Here is a 17,379-nt window from a genome sequence, read left to right as displayed (position 1 = left end):
CTTTCTGACTCATCCGACAGGTTTTGCACCGAACCTCCCTGAGTAACCCTGACGGTCTGGCTGTCGACTGGGTCGGTGGAAACTTGTACTGGTGCGACAAAGGCCGCGACACCATCGAGGTCTCGAAGCTCAATGGAGCCTACAGGACGGTGCTGGTCAACAGCGGCCTTAGGGAGCCGCGTGCTGTTGCTGTGGACGTCCGCTACGGGTCAGAGACGTTATTTTGCCCACATCGTTTGAGTCTTCCTTTGAGTCTCTTAGTATTTAAGGTCATCTTGTTTTGTCTGCTGGTCAGGTACCTTTACTGGTCCGACTGGGGGGATAACCCTCACATTGGGAGGATCGGGATGGACGGCACAGACAGGAAAGTTATCATCGAGGATAAAATCACCTGGCCCAACGGACTGACCTTGGACTTTGTCAACGATCGGATATACTGGGCGGATGCCAGAGAGGACTACATCGAGTTTGCCAGCCTGGACGGGACCAGCAGACACACAGGTAAAGGAGGAGGACTGCAAAGTGGGCTCAGCATGTTCAAACCACTCAGCCTAGCTCAGCCTTATCTACTTTGAGATTTGTCTATTGAAGCGCATGGATGGGATCAGAGGGGATCATAGTCATGGATCCTGAGAGCTATATTTCTTGGAATAAAGCAAAAAAAATAATTGCGCTATAAAGAGGATTATCCCAAACAATTATTAGGACTGTAATAGTCCATGCCTATAACAAAATTCGCTGAACACAAAAATGTCCTCAAGCGACAAAACTCACTATTCGAGCAGCTGTGCTTTTAAATGTTTATTTTCTAAAAGCTTTGATGAGCTGAGAAATATTTTTTATTTGTACTTTCTGCCAGCAAAGCAGCCGGTTGCTCAAGTTTACTTGATACTGAAGTAAATAATTTTTGTGAAACTGAACCTAACATAACATTGCTAAAGGACAGTTATTGGTTTGGAGTACTGACTTTTTCTGTACTACTGTGACAGTGCAGCTATATTTACATGTTTGACCAATATTTTGTCATTTAAACATTTAAATTGTTAGAAACAAGGTTATTAAAGATTCTGGGAAAATCTGTAGGCATTTGTAATTTTGTAATATAACTTTGCATGTATGGCTTGATTTGAAAAACAAGAAACATTATAGTATATGCCTATATCATGTTGTTGTAATTACTCAAAAATCCTTAGTAATTGTTTTAATTGATTTATCATGGAAATCTTTTGTGTGGTTTGCAGAGATCTATTTTTATTTCAAAGAAATAAATTTATAGAAGAAGAAAAAATAGAATTTCTGAAACAATCTTGTACTTGGAGTTATAAACAATGTCCTAATCTTTGATTAACCTTTAGCTTTTCTCCATATAATTGATAGTTTGGGTTTTGAGTTTCTGACAGAGAACACACTAGAGACCACACATTCTTTTAAACCTGAAACAAATTAACATTTTACAGCTTTTTCCCCCTCTAAGTCCCCTTATAATCAGGGCCTTAAACTGGATCTGTGGTGATTAAACTTAACATGATTTAGATGCCAAACAAAGCTTTGAAACTCCATATATTATATATTTTCTAATATTATTCCAAACAAAATAATGGGATAAAATCAGAAGCCGTTTTTCTAAACGATGTTTGGTCCACATTCAACACATTTTTGTGTCAAAGATAACCAAAAATAAAATCCAACTAGACGAAGAACAAACATTTATCTCTGTTCAGCACTTTAATTTCTTTTCAAAATAATTAAAAAAAAGTCTTCATTTTACTATCTGTGCAACTTTTAAGAAGAAACAGTTGATCACAAGACCGAATGGATATTTAAAACGGTTATATTTTCCTAATAACAATTTAAATCTCGATCTACTGCAGGGGTCTTGTCAACCATTAACAACCATTTCAGTGTTTGGAGTACCTCGCTGCAGAGCTTCAGCTAACAACAATGGGATCTGTCTTACATATACCTGTTGCATCTGAACTATTCCTGATCGTTCAGCACAATCGTCAAATGAAAGTGGCCAAAAATAGATCCTTGAGGAACTCCCACAAATGATTTTTGCCCGCCTAGATTTATAATTGCCAAATTACATAGGAAAGTCCATAACTGCTAAATGACTTTAGTATATTATCTTAAAACCATGTCTATTTTTCCAGTCCAACTATCTGGATGTCATAAAGTAAGAACGAGACAGAAGTAATCACTGTGGAGATGTACTGTATATATTAAAAAATTCACCAATGCCTTATCAGTGATATGGTGTAGCCTGAAGACCGATTAGAAGGTATTGAAGTATTTATTTATTTATCGTAAAGGGATCCATAACCTACCATTTTCAGTTATATTTCCTAAATACGTTAGGTTGAGTATTGACTTGTAATCACTTATTATTGATGCATCAAAACTATTTGAGCCTTGATGGCTTTTCTATCATGCAGCGTAATCTCACCACAGCCTGGCGGTCTGCTCATCAATGATTCGTCTGAATCACGCACCCTTCAACCAGCATTGCAGCCTTGTGTGTGTTTGAGGAACAAGACTCTGATAAGGACAGGCTGAAGGGCACTTTGGCCTAATGCGGCTAATATCCGAGCTTGTTCCAAGAGGGTAATAGTGCTGTTGTGTATTAATTGTGTTAAAGCTGATTATTTGTGAAAATCATTAAGTCATCGCTGAATTTCTTTATCACTCACCGTTTCTGAAGGAGAGCCGCCTGCCTTCTGTGTTTGCTCTGTCGGACGTGTTTATTGCCGCTGCGTGTTGATTTAACGCAGCGACCCTCAAACGCAGAGACAGCATGCAGGAGATGTCGCCTATATGTCGCGGACGAAAAGGAGGAACAATTAGACTGTAAAACCCAATGAGGTGTAGAAGATGTTGCATAACACAGAAATAATGGAGACTGTGTGTCCGGTCAGTTTTACATTAACAGAACCTCCATCTGTTGAGGAAAGCAGACTATTGATGTTATTGTTAATACATTAATTTCCATGGTTTATTTCATGATTTAAATGTGTTTCAAATCATAAATGTTCTGCTTTTTGATTAAAAAAAAAAAGCTAATGATTGTTTCCATTTAATGCAAACTGTTGCCTGATTGATGCTCAGGCACGGCACTAGTCCTTTTACACCTTTTGCAAAAGGTGCTTTATACACTTCGCTTACCTACTTACTGCATTTGACTGTGGTTATGTGACTTAAATGCATAATATCTGTCATCTGGAGGTTACTCACAGCCATTACTGTTTAGATCTAGGGTCATTATCAATAATCAGTCATGAGAGTCAGATGTGGAAATTGAGTAGATTATAAAAAGAAAAAGAAAAACATTAAATCAGAGATGCACCAATCATTTTGTCAGAGATCTGAATCTGGTATTTTCCTCTTAGATACGCCATGATTAGTGATCTGCAGGTCTAAATCTGAACATTTGGATTGTTTAGCTCTTGTTCTTCAGCTGAATCTTGTCTGTAGACGCATCTACGACCAGCATGTGCGTTTTTTTTAATCTGAGCTTCCGTAAACTTCAGAGACATTTTTCACAACATGTGCTTATTTATTATTGGGGATAAGCTGTTCATATTCAGTTCTAGTGTAAACCTTATACCTCCACTACAGAACCTGCTGCACATCGTCTCACTTTTTTTGTGTTATTGTCTGGAATTTGTCTTTGGCCAGGAAGGGCTTGATTGATGTAGATCAGTTTGAATTATTACTGGGTTTCTAGTATTTTTAGGATCATTTATCTCAATAATCCCTCACGTTGAGAAATAGTCATATGTAATGGTTTGTATCCATGTTTAGCACAAAGGTATGAAACGGTCTGTTTGAAGATGCAAAATGACGACGCATGGGGGTGAAATGGGGCTATGAATTGTTGGAGATGCACAGACCTGGACAAGCTCATTTGAAGACGATCTATAGGTTTAATCCTTATAGATTTCTTCAAAAGGGCTGAAAAAGTCAGGTGACTCACTCTCTGACTGCTTCCATCTTTAGTTTCAAACAAAGAGTCTCATGAAGTTCACGTCATTTGTCAAATCATTTCATATTAAAGACTTTTTGTTTAGTAAAGTTGACTCTGAAAGACCTTTTGAGTTCTTGTGACTTTCAATTCTCACACCTGAGTCTCTCTAAGTACACCAGGTCTCAACAGATGCGACACCCTTATGTGATGAGATTAAAGTGGGGGGGGGGGCCTAGAAGTTGACCGTGACAACCTGACCGTGTATTTGCAAACTGTGTCTGCTTCCCCAGTTCTGAACCATGACATCCCTCACATCTTTGCCATGACGCTGTTCGAGGAGTACATCTACTGGACCGACTGGGAGACAAAGTCCATCAACAGGGCACACAAGACCATGGGTACCAACAAGACCACGCTGATCAACACCCTGCACCGACCCATGGATATTCACATTTACCATCCCTACCGACAGCCCCCAGGTGAGAGCTTTTATGACGCGCAGTAGGTTTATCCTCTCGGTACTAATTCACGACAATAATTCTAGCTTTTGATGCACCTCCGGTCTTTTGCTTTTCCCGTAAAACAAACGTTGTCCGTTCATCTCCGTCGCAGTGCTCAACCACCCGTGCCAGACGGACAACGGCGGCTGCAGCAACCTGTGCCTCCTCTCGCCTGGAGGAGGCTACAAATGCGCCTGTCCCACTAACTTCTACCTGGCCAGCGACCAGCGGACATGCATGTCCAACTGCACGGCGAGCCAGGTAAGCAGGCTGCCATGCATGGGGACCCTACAGTTTATTTTAGGCAGTTCCCAGGTCTGCAGGAGTGTGAGTAAAAGAAAACTGTGTGGACTTTTAGAGACTTTTCAGTGCTCCATCTTTAAAAATGATTGACTAAAACAACCAAAGCGTTTATACACTGTTTCGGTTCTTCTGCATCAAGCCTCAGGTTTAAAGCTTTTTATGTTGGTTTTATTCATTTTTTTAACACTGAGGACTTGCGGTGATGGCGCCTCAGGTTTCATGGTCTTTGTAACGTACAGATTAAAAACACTTTACAAACATTTACTGAAAGTCTACAGTAATAGATGTCTACAGATACCCGAGACAATGACAAAATTCAGATTTTCTGTTAAAATATCTGTGTTCATACCGGCGCTGGGATACACGGTCAGCTTTAGTCCATAGATTAATGAAAATTTACCCTCAAAATATAAAAGAACAAATACCAGAGCGTAAAAAAAAAAAATCTATGCTGGAGTGATTGGGATAAAAACAAACTAAAATTGTGTTTTCTTTTACACTTTTTATAGTTTCTCCACTTTTTTTAGCACACATATAAAGCTTAATATCATCATAGTCAGGAAAACTGTGAATTTTATGCAGTGGACTGTGAAATTTAGCAGTGGACATAATTCATTATGTCCACTGCTAAATTTCTTTGAATGAAAAGTGGGGCAACACTTTGACTCAGTTGATGTAAGTCTGAGCTCATGCAAATGAAAGCTTCTTCATTTCCTGGGATATACTTATTTTATGTAAACATTTCATCTTTTAGAAAATAAATAGTACCTAGGTTTATTATGTTGTGGGAATTTAGGATTCGTTGATCTTATTCTCAGATGTGCTTTTAAAAATGCCAGACTTGCTCATTGATGGATCTCCTATCATCCGCTCTGATGTTACGTGGCTCCAGGTCTGTTCTCAGTTTGAACCGTTTCTCCCTCTGTTCCAGTTTGTTTGCAAGAACGACAAGTGCATTCCTTTCTGGTGGAAATGCGACACGGAGGACGACTGTGGGGACGGATCTGATGAGCCAGAAAACTGTCGTAAGTATCTGGGAAGAAGAGGATGTGGCTGTAACTCTGCGTTTAAAAGAGAAGCGGAGGAGTGGAAATCTTCAACATACTCATGTTGAGCAGGATGTTGACAAGCCGTTTGCTTATGTGTGACAGCGGACTTCAAATGCAGACCGGGACAGTTTCAGTGTGGCACGGGCATCTGCACCAACCCTGCTTACATCTGCGACGGAGACAACGACTGCCAGGACTTCTCAGACGAGGCCAACTGCGGTAGGTCTTTGTCTTCTTTTACTGGCAACTGTGAATCTCCACCGGCTTTAGTGCGTCTTTCCGGTAAAGAAAACAAACTCCTCCTTCTGCTTCAACTCTCTGCTCCCAGATATTCACGTCTGCCTGCCCAGCCAGTTCAAATGTTCCCACCCGAACCGCTGCATCCCGGGGATCTTCCGCTGCAACGGGCAGGAAAACTGCGGAGAGGGCGAGGATGAGAAGGACTGCCGTAAGGGACTCTTTTTTTTTTATTATTATTATTATCAGTGAGAATGCTATACGGCATTCTCACTTATTGTTTTCCTGTTTTTTTATCATTATTCCGTCGGCGTGTAACTACTCCCGCATACTTCAACCGATTTCAACAATTTTGGTATCAAAATGTTCGACTCGTTTCCGGCATGACTGCTATATCTCATGGTTATGCTAACTTTTACACTTTTTAAAATATTTCACTTTTTGTGCGATATATATATATATATATATATATATATATATATATATATATATATATATATATATATATATATATATATATATATATATATATATATATATAGTGTCCGAAATTAACTTTGTTATTCACCGGCCAAGTTGGCCGGTAGATGTAAAAATCAACCGGCCAGGCATATTTTTTACCGGCCAAAATATTAATTTTGACCAGACCTCAACTTTTATAAAAATTAAGAGTGAAATTATGTTAATTATGGGGGACGTGGTTGGGGGCATGGCTGACTGGAACCTGGAAGAGAAATCTTTGTTTTCTGAATTAAAAAAATATATATATTGTAGTTGATTATAAAAGACACAATATGAATTATCAGATTCACATCCAGGCGATAAAAAACACTACAGATTATCATTATTCTATCCATGTTGGCCAAATTTGTGAATGAGGCAGAGTTTCATCAAGCCAGTACGGTCAGTGGGGGTTCTAGACCAACTGTAGCAGGGGGGGTCAGGGTGGGGCCAGTGTTTTTTCACAGGGGCACAGAACAAAAGATTGGGGGGGGACTTAACAGGTCAACATTTCATCGTTTAAAATATTAAGTAAGCCAAAGAGCCAATTGTGGCTCTGGAACTGCAGGTTGCAGACCCCTGATCTTTTCTCAATACAGCGGGAGCTTAACGTGAAACAGCTTGATTTTAATTATTGTTATTTTTTTTATATATTTTTTTTTTTATTATTTTGTTATTTTATTATTGGGTAAAACCATAAACGAAAAAAATGCAACTGATCCAAATGACCAGTCAGTCACGTTATCTTTGTCAGCACTTATCATCCTAAGAAATTTAACATTATGTTTTTAGTACAGGGGCCATAACAGGGGCCAGGAACAGTTCTACATGGGCATAGGCCCCGGTTGGCCCCTGTTCAGAACCGCCCCTGTGTATGGTTCAAAATTTTCCCCTCAGCTGCAACACTTAAAGCACTCAGGGTTCACGCTGTGTCTTTACGCTGATCTCGCTGCTGGATTTTACCCTCGTGCGCTGCGCCCCCGATGTTACAGGTTACATGTAACGTAATTTTGCGCACCTGAATTCAAGCGCAACGCACCACGCCCAAAGAAGCACCGCTGGTTCTGTGTCGTTAAAAACAAAAGAGCATGAAAAACAGTTACCGACTCTCCTACTGACTTTAATTGGGACATTTTGGTACGAGTGGAAGGACATTAAACGTATGATTCACGTTTTGAAGGCTGGCCGCTGATAAAAGCACCTTGCTCCGAGAGGGGGCGGGGGAGGCGCAGTAAGAGCGGCGAAGCACAGAGCCGCAGCGCAGGTAGTTAAAAATAACAGAATAAATAAGAACGAAACTTATAAACAGACTAATTGGCGTTTTAGACTGTATCTGGTTAGCAGATCTGTTTTCTGATCCAGCGTGCAGCCATGACTGGTTCTGAATGTGAAAGGAGCTGAACCAGCACCGCAGAAGGCGGGTCTAGACTGAGCTCTGGATGGACAGAGCTGTGAACGGGTCATCCGCAGCCCCGATGGGTTTTGTTATTTTTATGTTACTTTTATTTTATTTGGTACAAACATTTACTCGCCATGTGGCAGCTAGCCCTCTGAAATTCACTCGCCAAACGGGAAATTTACTCGCATTTGGCGACTGGCGAGTGTTAATTTCGGACCCTGTGTGTGTGTATATATATATATATATATATATATATATATATATATATATATATATATATATATATATATATATATATATATATATATATATATAATTTAATTTTTTTTGGCTGTTCCCATTGAAATCAATTCAAATTCTTCACATTCTTCAAATTCTTCCAATACTTTCAATTCTTCTGATTGTTCTAATTCTTCAAGTTCTTCAAATTTTTCAATTTTTTTTCAAATTTTTTCATATTCTTCAAATTTTTTCAAATTCTTCAATTTTGTTAAAATTTTTAAATTTTTTCAATGTTTTTCAAATTTTTCACATTTTTTCAAATTCTTTAAATTCCTTCAATTTATTCAATTTATTCAAATTCCTTCAAATTTTTCTAATTCTTCAAATCCCTTCAAATTCTTTAAATTTTTTAAAATTCTTAAAAAAATTTAAAATTCTTCAAATCTGATTTCAATGTTTTTCAGCTACTTTTTCTCTTCTGCAGGGATCTTCTGCAACTTCTGCTCAAATCATTCTGCAGATTAGCATTCTCACTCGCTGTTACGCAGGAACAGCTTTTTCTAGTTATTATTATTATTCACTCAGTTTAAGCTTCAAAACTAAAAATGTTCTTCTTATTGTCCTCAACAGCGGAGGTTACATGTGCTCCCACCCAGTTCCAGTGTGCGATGACCAAACGCTGCATACCTCGCCTCTGGGTGTGCGACCGGGACAACGACTGTGCGGATGGATCCGATGAACCGGCCAACTGCAGTGAGACTCTTTTTTTTTTTTTTTTTTTTTACTCACCTGACTTTATAATAATTTATATGGAGAGCTTTAAGTCTGCCGTACCTGTCGTGACTGTGACTGAACGTTGTGCCCAAACGCCGGTCTTCCCTGCAGCTCAGATGACGTGCGGCGTGGATGAGTTCCGATGCAAAGACTCCGGCCGCTGCATCCCCGCGCGGTGGAAGTGCGACGGCGAGGACGACTGTGGCGATTCCTCCGACGAACCCAAAGAAGAGTGCGGTAGGGACGAGCTGCCCGGCAGCACTGCACAAAACGGAACTAAAAATAAGTAAAATGTTCTTAAAATTAGTGTATTTGTCCTTCATTTGAGCAGGTAAAAAAGATGATTTGCCAATGGAATAAGATTTTTGCACTTAAAATAGGAACAATTCATCTCCATCATCTTATTTCAAGTGCAGGATGTCTAATTATCTTATTTTAGGGGTCGAAATACTCATTCCATTGGCAGATAATCTTATTTACCTGCTCAAATCAGGGACAAAAATACTTACTTTAAGAACATTTTACTTATTTTTAGATCCTTTTTTTTTTGCAGTTAGAGAAGCCAGTGGCGCGGATGTTTCCGGGTCTTAATTGCTCACTGCAACGTGTTTTTTTTGTTTTTTTGTTCTTTTTGTGAACCGTGCAGCGGAGAGGACATGTGAGCCGTACCAGTTCAGATGCAAGAACAACCGCTGCGTGCCGGGCCGCTGGCAGTGCGACTACGACAACGACTGCGGGGACAACTCGGACGAAGAGAAATGCCGTAGGTGTCGCCTTCGGGCAGCGAAAGCGCTGCCTCCGCACTTCATCCTGTCTGCATCTAATAGCTCGTCTTGTCCACTACCAGTAACCCACGCGCGTCCTCCACCAGTGATAGTCACGTTTCTCCTTTTTTTCACAACATAACAGCTGTCGATGAGCTTGAATGCAAATTCACTGCATTGACATTTCTAAAGCATCTCACCTCATCTGATATTTGTTTCATTTCATACTGTCCTGTTGGTATGAGCCAGAGGTAAGTTGGTCCACCTCCCCGCGCTGTCTCTGTTGTGTCCACCCTCCACTTCCAGCCCCTGTTTCTTTCCGCCGACCCCCGTGAGAGTCTGCAAGCAGAGCTGTAAGTCTGTCCAATTCAATTTTATTTATATGGCGCCAATTCACAACACACGTCATCTCAAGGCACTTTACAGTCAGATTCAATCAAATCATACAGACAGATTGATTAAAAAGTTTCCCAGTAGATTGCATCAAGTCTTGACAAGCAGCATTCACTCTTCCTGAAAGAGAGTAGAGCCACAGTGGACAGCCGTCTTCATTTTACATGGCTTTGCAGCAACCGCTCATACTGAGCATGCATGAAGCGACAGTGGAGAGGAAAACTCCCCTTTAACGGGAAGGAAAACCTCCAGCAGAATCAGAACCAGGCTCAGTGTGAACGGTCATCTGCCTCGACCCACTGGGGGTTAGAGAAGACAGCAGAGACAAAAAAACAACAACAACAGAAACACACATTGATCCAGGAATCCTTTCTATGTCAGAGGATATTGGAAGATGATCTGCCCCGCTGGATGGTGTCACAGCTAACAGAACACCAGACCAGGTGTACCTACCATCAAGAGAAAAAAGACAGAGAACATAAAGTTAAAAACTGAAATGGCAACAAACAGTGCAAATTGTTTGTTGCAAAGATTTAGCTTTAGGTGTGCTGTTTTTGCAAGATTGACAAAGTGCATCATTCTCCTTAAGTATTAAGTATTAAGATAAAAAAGACGTCTCCTTGCAGTCTCTCACATCACCCCCTGAAGTGTCGTCTACCTACATGCGTGTTGCAGTCTCGTGTTTTGCGCTTAAGGCTTGCTCACCCGACACTCATCAGTGTCTGTCAGTGACGCGAGCCTCTCTCCTCCTGTAGAGCCTCGACAATGTTCAGAGAGCGAGTTCGCCTGCACCAACGGCCGCTGCATCGCCGGGAGATGGAAGTGCGACGGGGATCACGACTGCGCTGACGGATCTGATGAGGTGGGGGCCGTTGATTTGACCATCAGTGCCGAGGGTTCATGGGGGAAAATTTGTTAGATAAGAGATGCATCTTAACCTTGTCTTAAAGTGTTTTTTTTACCTTTCTCTGTATAATGTAACAGATTTAAATGTCCTTCATAGTGAAAAGAAAGAAAGAAAGAGTTAAACGCAGATTTAGTGTCCTTTATGTACGCAGCAGCGTCGTTTACCACTCTCTAAATCATCCGACGACGTTTTTAACTTCTCATTGTAAACTAACGGTCACTTTTTTTGGGACTTTTGGGACATTTTTAGCATGGCTGTGATCTGAAGTGTGACAACGACCAGTTCCAGTGTAAGAGCGGCCACTGTATCCCGATCCGCTGGAGATGTGACTCGGACCCTGACTGCATGGACGGCAGTGACGAGGAGAACTGCGGAAGCGCTGGTGAGCCTTTCCTCACAGGAATGCAGGAATTTATCCTAGAAACTGAAGCCGTTGTTGGGCGTTTATTGCTTCAGAGGAACCAGACGTTCTTGCAATCTTTCTTCTCCGTGATTCTCCGGACTTTCTGGAGATTTCATAGAGTCGAAATGACTTGTAGGTCAGATTTAAGTTGCTAAACATGCAAATAAAACATTCCTATGAAAGAGAGCGGGACAGTATATCAAAGCACGGTCACCACAGTATCGATATATGCAATGTCCCAATTGGTTGGATCCACTGAAATAAAAAATTTGGTTAACTCTTGCATATTCTGCATGCCAATAATATATTTGGCCTGTTGGATGGACTTTAAATGTCCTCAATATCGACATTATGTCTTTTCTTTGATGGTTGAAATGCTAAGGTTCTCAAGTATAGATGGAGGCATTATGACAAACTGCTTTTAAGAATTAGGGATGCTTGGCTGCTTGGACAATGGATTTTTGAAGACTTTTTTTCAAGAAATGTGATGCCTCCTTATGTGCAAGCTAACTTCAAATCCAGATGCCATGAACAAACTGCCGCAGTGCAGCGATGGTTAAAAAAATAAACTCCTCCTTGTTCTCCTGCTGCTCAGCGGCGCGTCACTGCCCTCAGAACGAGTTCCAGTGCAACAACACGCTGTGCAAGCCACTCGGCTGGAAGTGCGACGGGGAAGACGACTGTGGCGACAACTCTGACGAGAATCCAGAAGGATGCAGTGAGTCCGGCTTTTTTAGCTCCACGCTTCTCGAAACGCCTCCACCAGCGTCGTGCGTTCTGAACCCCATTTCTTTTGCTCCGCCTCGTCCGCTCAGGGAGGTTCCAGTGTCCCCCCACCAGGGTCTTCCGCTGCCTGAACGACCGCGTGTGTCTGCACATGTCGAGGAGGTGCGACGGCGTCAACAACTGCGGGGACAACTCGGACGAGCTCAACTGCGGTAAGGAGTGGAGTCGTTCCGATTTCTTACCATCACCTGGCCAAGTGTTCACACTCTAAACTTCAAACACTGAATAAGTGGAATGCTGATTTGTTTTTTTTTAAACATTTTAACAAATGAAAATCTAAAAAGTGTAGCAGCTTTGATCCAAAGCACTCCGTCGTAGCTCTGGCTGCATGTTTAGAGTCATCGTCGTGATGCTGCCACCGCCATGTTTTTTTGCCGTGTTCAGCAGTTTTACGTTGATACTTTTTAGCTGATCGCAGTGTTTTGCATGTCTTAGAGCAGGGGTGTCAAACTCATTTCTATATTGGGCCACTTTGGCATCAAGAAGTCATTAAAAGGGCCGGTTGCACGTGTATAGATGATACTTTTGATTTCAATTCAGTTCACATAGCAGCATAAAAAAATGCACAGTAACATAAAAGTAGCAACCTTATGCCCAGTTTATTCAGCTTATCCGCAAATAAAGTTGATATTGGGGTGAGTTACACTTTAAACTCATCATTCTGCATCACTTTTTTTCCCCCCAAAATATATTAATTAAAATTTTGACAGTTTAAACAAACATCTTGAGCAATTTACAAAATATGACAACAGCAGTAGTAGTATTACTTGTTCAAGTCAAAATAAAATACAAAGAGGAAAAAAAAGCCTCTCACAGTATTAGTTCCTGTGCAACTAGTCACATTTCATACTTAACCTCTTTATATTGAGTTTAACAGTAAATGTCCATAAATAAATTCTGCATCACTTTTTCTCTTTTTGGACTTTTCTGAGTTGTTCTAATGTGTTGTGAAAAAAACTAACATCTAGTGGCAGGATGGTGTTACGACACAGTTCAAAAATCTACATTTGCCACAGGAGGCATAGTTTTAACTACTTTATACATTTTAAAAGAATATATGCCTCTATTTTATGACATGATATGCCTTTTTTGGCTCTTGAGGGCCGGATAAATTGTCTTGACGGGCCGGATTTGGCCAGCGGGCCTTGAGTTTGACACATGTGACTTAGAGAGTCTGCAGTTGAGCCAGAGTCTTGCTCCTTTTTCAGAGGATGGATTGAGTAGAGCTCCCTAAGACCTGGGATCTTGTTTTGCAACCTAATCTGGTGTGAAACTTCTCCAAAACGTCCCCACTGATTGTCCTGCTGTGTTCCTCTGTCTTCCTGATGCTATTTTTTATATTTTATACAGAGAGCACATCACATACAGGTGGGCTGTATTTAATAATAAAGAATACTGGGTCTTGAATACAAATGTCCAGGGTTTTCTTTGTGGGAGAAAAGAATCCTTTATCTTCATTCTTTTTTTTTCATTAATACTTCGCTGCTTTATACCTGTAACCATTATAGTAATTACTGCAACCATGCACCATAGATGCAACAATAACTGTAATAACTTATGTGCAATAAGCTATTTAAACAAGGTGCTATAACCCGTGCAATAAGCCTGTGCAATAATCCTGTATAAAGTGTATAATAACATTTGTGCAATAACCTATTTATACATAGAAGTGTATAGAATTGTATATAGCTGTATAACTGTATCTAACTGATTCTACTTACCTACTTTGGCACCTTCTTCTGACTTTTGACTATTGAGCCGATGGGACAAGTGAATTTCTACATTGTGAGATCAATAAAGCTTATCTTTTCTTATCTTATTTTTGCACCTTTGTGTTGGTCTGTCGCATCCCAACCAAAACACTTTGACGTTTATGATGTGATGGAACAAGTCAGTTGGATTAGAGAGAGACGCTGAAGTTGTTTAGCTAGGATTACCGCTGACCTGCCTGTGGTTCCCTCTGCAGAGGCTCACACAGCCGCTCCCACGTGTGAGAAGGACGAGTTCTTGTGCTCCAACGGCCGATGCATCAGCTCCAACCTGCGCTGCAATTCCTTCAACGACTGCGAGGACTTCGGCTCGGACGAGATCAAGTGCAAAACAGGTGCCTCCTTTCTGACCTGACCGCCCTGAGCCCTCCGCGCGCTCCGCCTCACCCTTTCTGACCTCGCCTGTTTTCACCGCAGACAAAATGCTGAACGACTGTCGCAGCAACAGCACTCAGTGCGGCGACGGAGACGAGGCCCACTGCGTCACCAACGGCACGGATTCCTTCTGCTCCTGCAAGCCGGGCTTCCAGAAGACGGGGCACCGCACGTGTGGAGGTACGCAAGCAGGAGGCGCTGCGGCGTGGCTCTTAACCCGTCTCCATTGCTTGCAAATGGGACGGCTGCACATTAGATTCAAGAAACCGGTTTGAAATTTTTTTTTTTTATTTTCTTTTTGGCTCTCCGTCTGCCAGATAAGAACGAGTGTTTGCAGTTCGGAGTTTGCTCCCAGATCTGCAACAACACCAAGGGCTCCTACAAATGCAGCTGCCACAAGTACTTCACCAGGATCAATGACACCTGCAAGGCCGACAGTAAGGGCATCAGACCATCTTCAGTTTAAAAACATCTCGACAATACTCGCTGTGACGTCTTCCTCCTCTCCCCCAAGGCATGAACAGCAGCCGACAGATCCTGTACATAGCCGACGACAATGAGATCCGCAGCCTGGACCCCGGCATGCCCAAACTGGCGCTACGAGCAGATCTTCCAGGGCGACGCCAGCGTGCGAATCGACGCCATGGATCTGCACGTCAAGAGCAACCGCATCTTCTGGACCAACTGGCACACCGGCCGCATCTCCTCCTACGAGCTCCCGGAGCCGTCCACGTCATCGTCGTCTTCCTCGTCTTCCTCCCAACTCTCACGGCAAACCGGCAGCAGAACGAGGGCGGCATCACCAACCTGCAGGTAAAGCTGCTGCACAGTTTGTGGGCTGCGTCACTTGAGAGAGAGAGAGTGGGGTGGAAAAAAAAAAGTTGAACAGTTTGTAAAGGTTTTTTCTGCTCACGTTCAGATCAAGGAGCTGAAGATGCCCCGTGGCATAGCCGTGGACTGGGTGGCTGGGAACCTGTACTGGACCGACTCCGGCCGAGACGTCATTGAAGTGGCTCAGATGTCAGGGCAGCACAGCAAGACCCTCATCTCTGGCATGATAGATGAGCCGTATGCTATTGTGGTGGACCCGCAGAGAAGGTCAGAGAGATTCCTTGCTTTAATACGCTGGAGCTTTGTCACGTTTTGTCACGCTGCAACAGCAAGCTTCAGTGCGTTATTGAGATTTCTATGGATAGATCAACATAAAGTTGTGCTACTTAAGTAGAAGGCACAGGATATATGGTTTGATACTTTATTTGACGAAGGAAAATCTGAAAAGTGTGGCGTGTATTTGGATTCTGCCTCCCAATATCAAAACTGTTCAATAACAGCTTTTGAATAATGTCTCTTCCAGCATAATTAATCAAACTCATTCAGATTGGAGCAAGAGCAACTATTGACATCAGTTCTCAAAACTTATTACCACAGATACGGGATTTTGGTCTGGACTTTGACTAGGCCAATTTACCACACAAATATGCCTGTATCTAATATTATGTCTCAGACAGCATGTTTACAGTCATTTTTAGTTTCCTCCATCGACTCTGAACAGCTTGCCACAGCATGATGCCACAATAGCTGTGTTTACATGCTTAAAATTCCTCCATCAGATTGAAATGTGTTCGGAAGTAAAAAGGAAAAAATAATACAAATAGATCATTTATATGGAGACAAAATTAATCCGATCAATTCGATAAAATTTTATTTAAATAACACATGCCGTCTCAAGGCGCTTTACAAAGTCAAATTCAATCAAATCAGACAAATTGGTCTAAAAGTTTCCTCTCTAAGGAAACCTAACAGATTGGATCGAGTCTTGACAAGCAGCATTTTCTCCTCCTGAAAAAGGCGTAGGGCCACAGTGGACAGTGGTCTGCATTGTCCATGGCTTTGCAGCAATCCCTCATACTGAGCATGCATGAAGCGACAGTAGAGAGGAAAAATCCCCTTTAACAAGGAGGAAAACCTCCAGCAGAACCAGGCTCAGTGTGAACGGTCATCTGCCTCGACTGACTGGGGGTTAGAGAAGACAGAGCAGAAACACAGGAAGCACAGAAACACACAATGATTACCCCCTCCCCAAATTTCCCATAAAAACCACAGAGGAAGATGCACTTCTGTCTGTGTTTAAGAAAAATCAAGTTTTTTTTTTAAACTTTATTGAACAATCCTATACAAACAAACATAGTAGTGTGTTTGGTCTGTGTCTTCCGAGGACCCGTGCTTCCTTAGCACTCGCCAATGAAGCCACACATGCTGCTGGTCTTCCTGCGTTACAGGATGAGACATGGACCACACATGCACAGTCAGGGCAGTTTGCCCCCATCCAAATGACATCATGGCAACCAGTGTTTAGATGGACGCTCTTCAGGTTAACGATCGGCATCAGCCACCCGTCTTAATCGGGGTACAATTTAATTCCAACTGAGCTTAATCTGATCACTATATTCCGATCTGCGTGTTTACAAGATGCATTTTTGCTAAGATCAGCCCTTTGTTGTGATTACTAATCTCCATGTAAACATAGCTAATGTATCGCCATGACAGTGGTGTGTTCTGGGCGTGTTGCATGTAAACAGAATGAACACCTTTGGGCTCCATCTGACCAGAGCAACGTCATCCACATATTTGCTGTGCCTGTCTTCTTGCCACAGTTGTCAGTGCTTCCTGACTTCTCTGCTAAATGCCATCTGAAGGCAATGAGTTGCAACGAGCAACATTTTGTTGGTCTGTCACGTTTTGTGGTTGTAATCTGACCAAATGAGGGAGAATTTAAAGGTGTAGGAGTACTGCAGGGCGCTGAATATTAATTGTTAGATTGTAGATTGTCTTGTAACTGCGTACTGTGCCTCTTCAGCACCATGTACTGGGCGGACTGGGGAAACCATCCTAAAATCGAGACGGCTGCCATGGACGGCACCCTCAGGCAGACTCTCGTGCAGGAAAACATCCAGTGGCCCACAGGTCAGTGCTGCACGAGCGCAGAACCGTTTCATCTTTCAGGTGTGAAAGCTCCAAGCCGTTCACATTCTT

At 42.0% G+C, this 17,379-nt stretch overlaps 1 pseudogene; it reads left to right on the top strand.

Annotated features, from left to right (window-relative positions):
* Nucleotides 1–17,310, top strand: part of LOC118556428 — a 118,675-nt pseudogene extending 101,365 nt beyond the window's left edge.
* The last annotated feature ends 69 nt before the right edge of the window (nt 17,311–17,379 follow it).

This window comes from Fundulus heteroclitus, chromosome 1 (assembly GCF_011125445.2).
Source record: "Fundulus heteroclitus isolate FHET01 chromosome 1, MU-UCD_Fhet_4.1, whole genome shotgun sequence".
In the NCBI taxonomy this organism is placed as follows: Eukaryota; Metazoa; Chordata; class Actinopteri; order Cyprinodontiformes; family Fundulidae; genus Fundulus; species Fundulus heteroclitus.
Note: the sequence above shows the minus strand (reverse complement) of the source record. Positions and strands in the feature narration are given on the sequence as shown.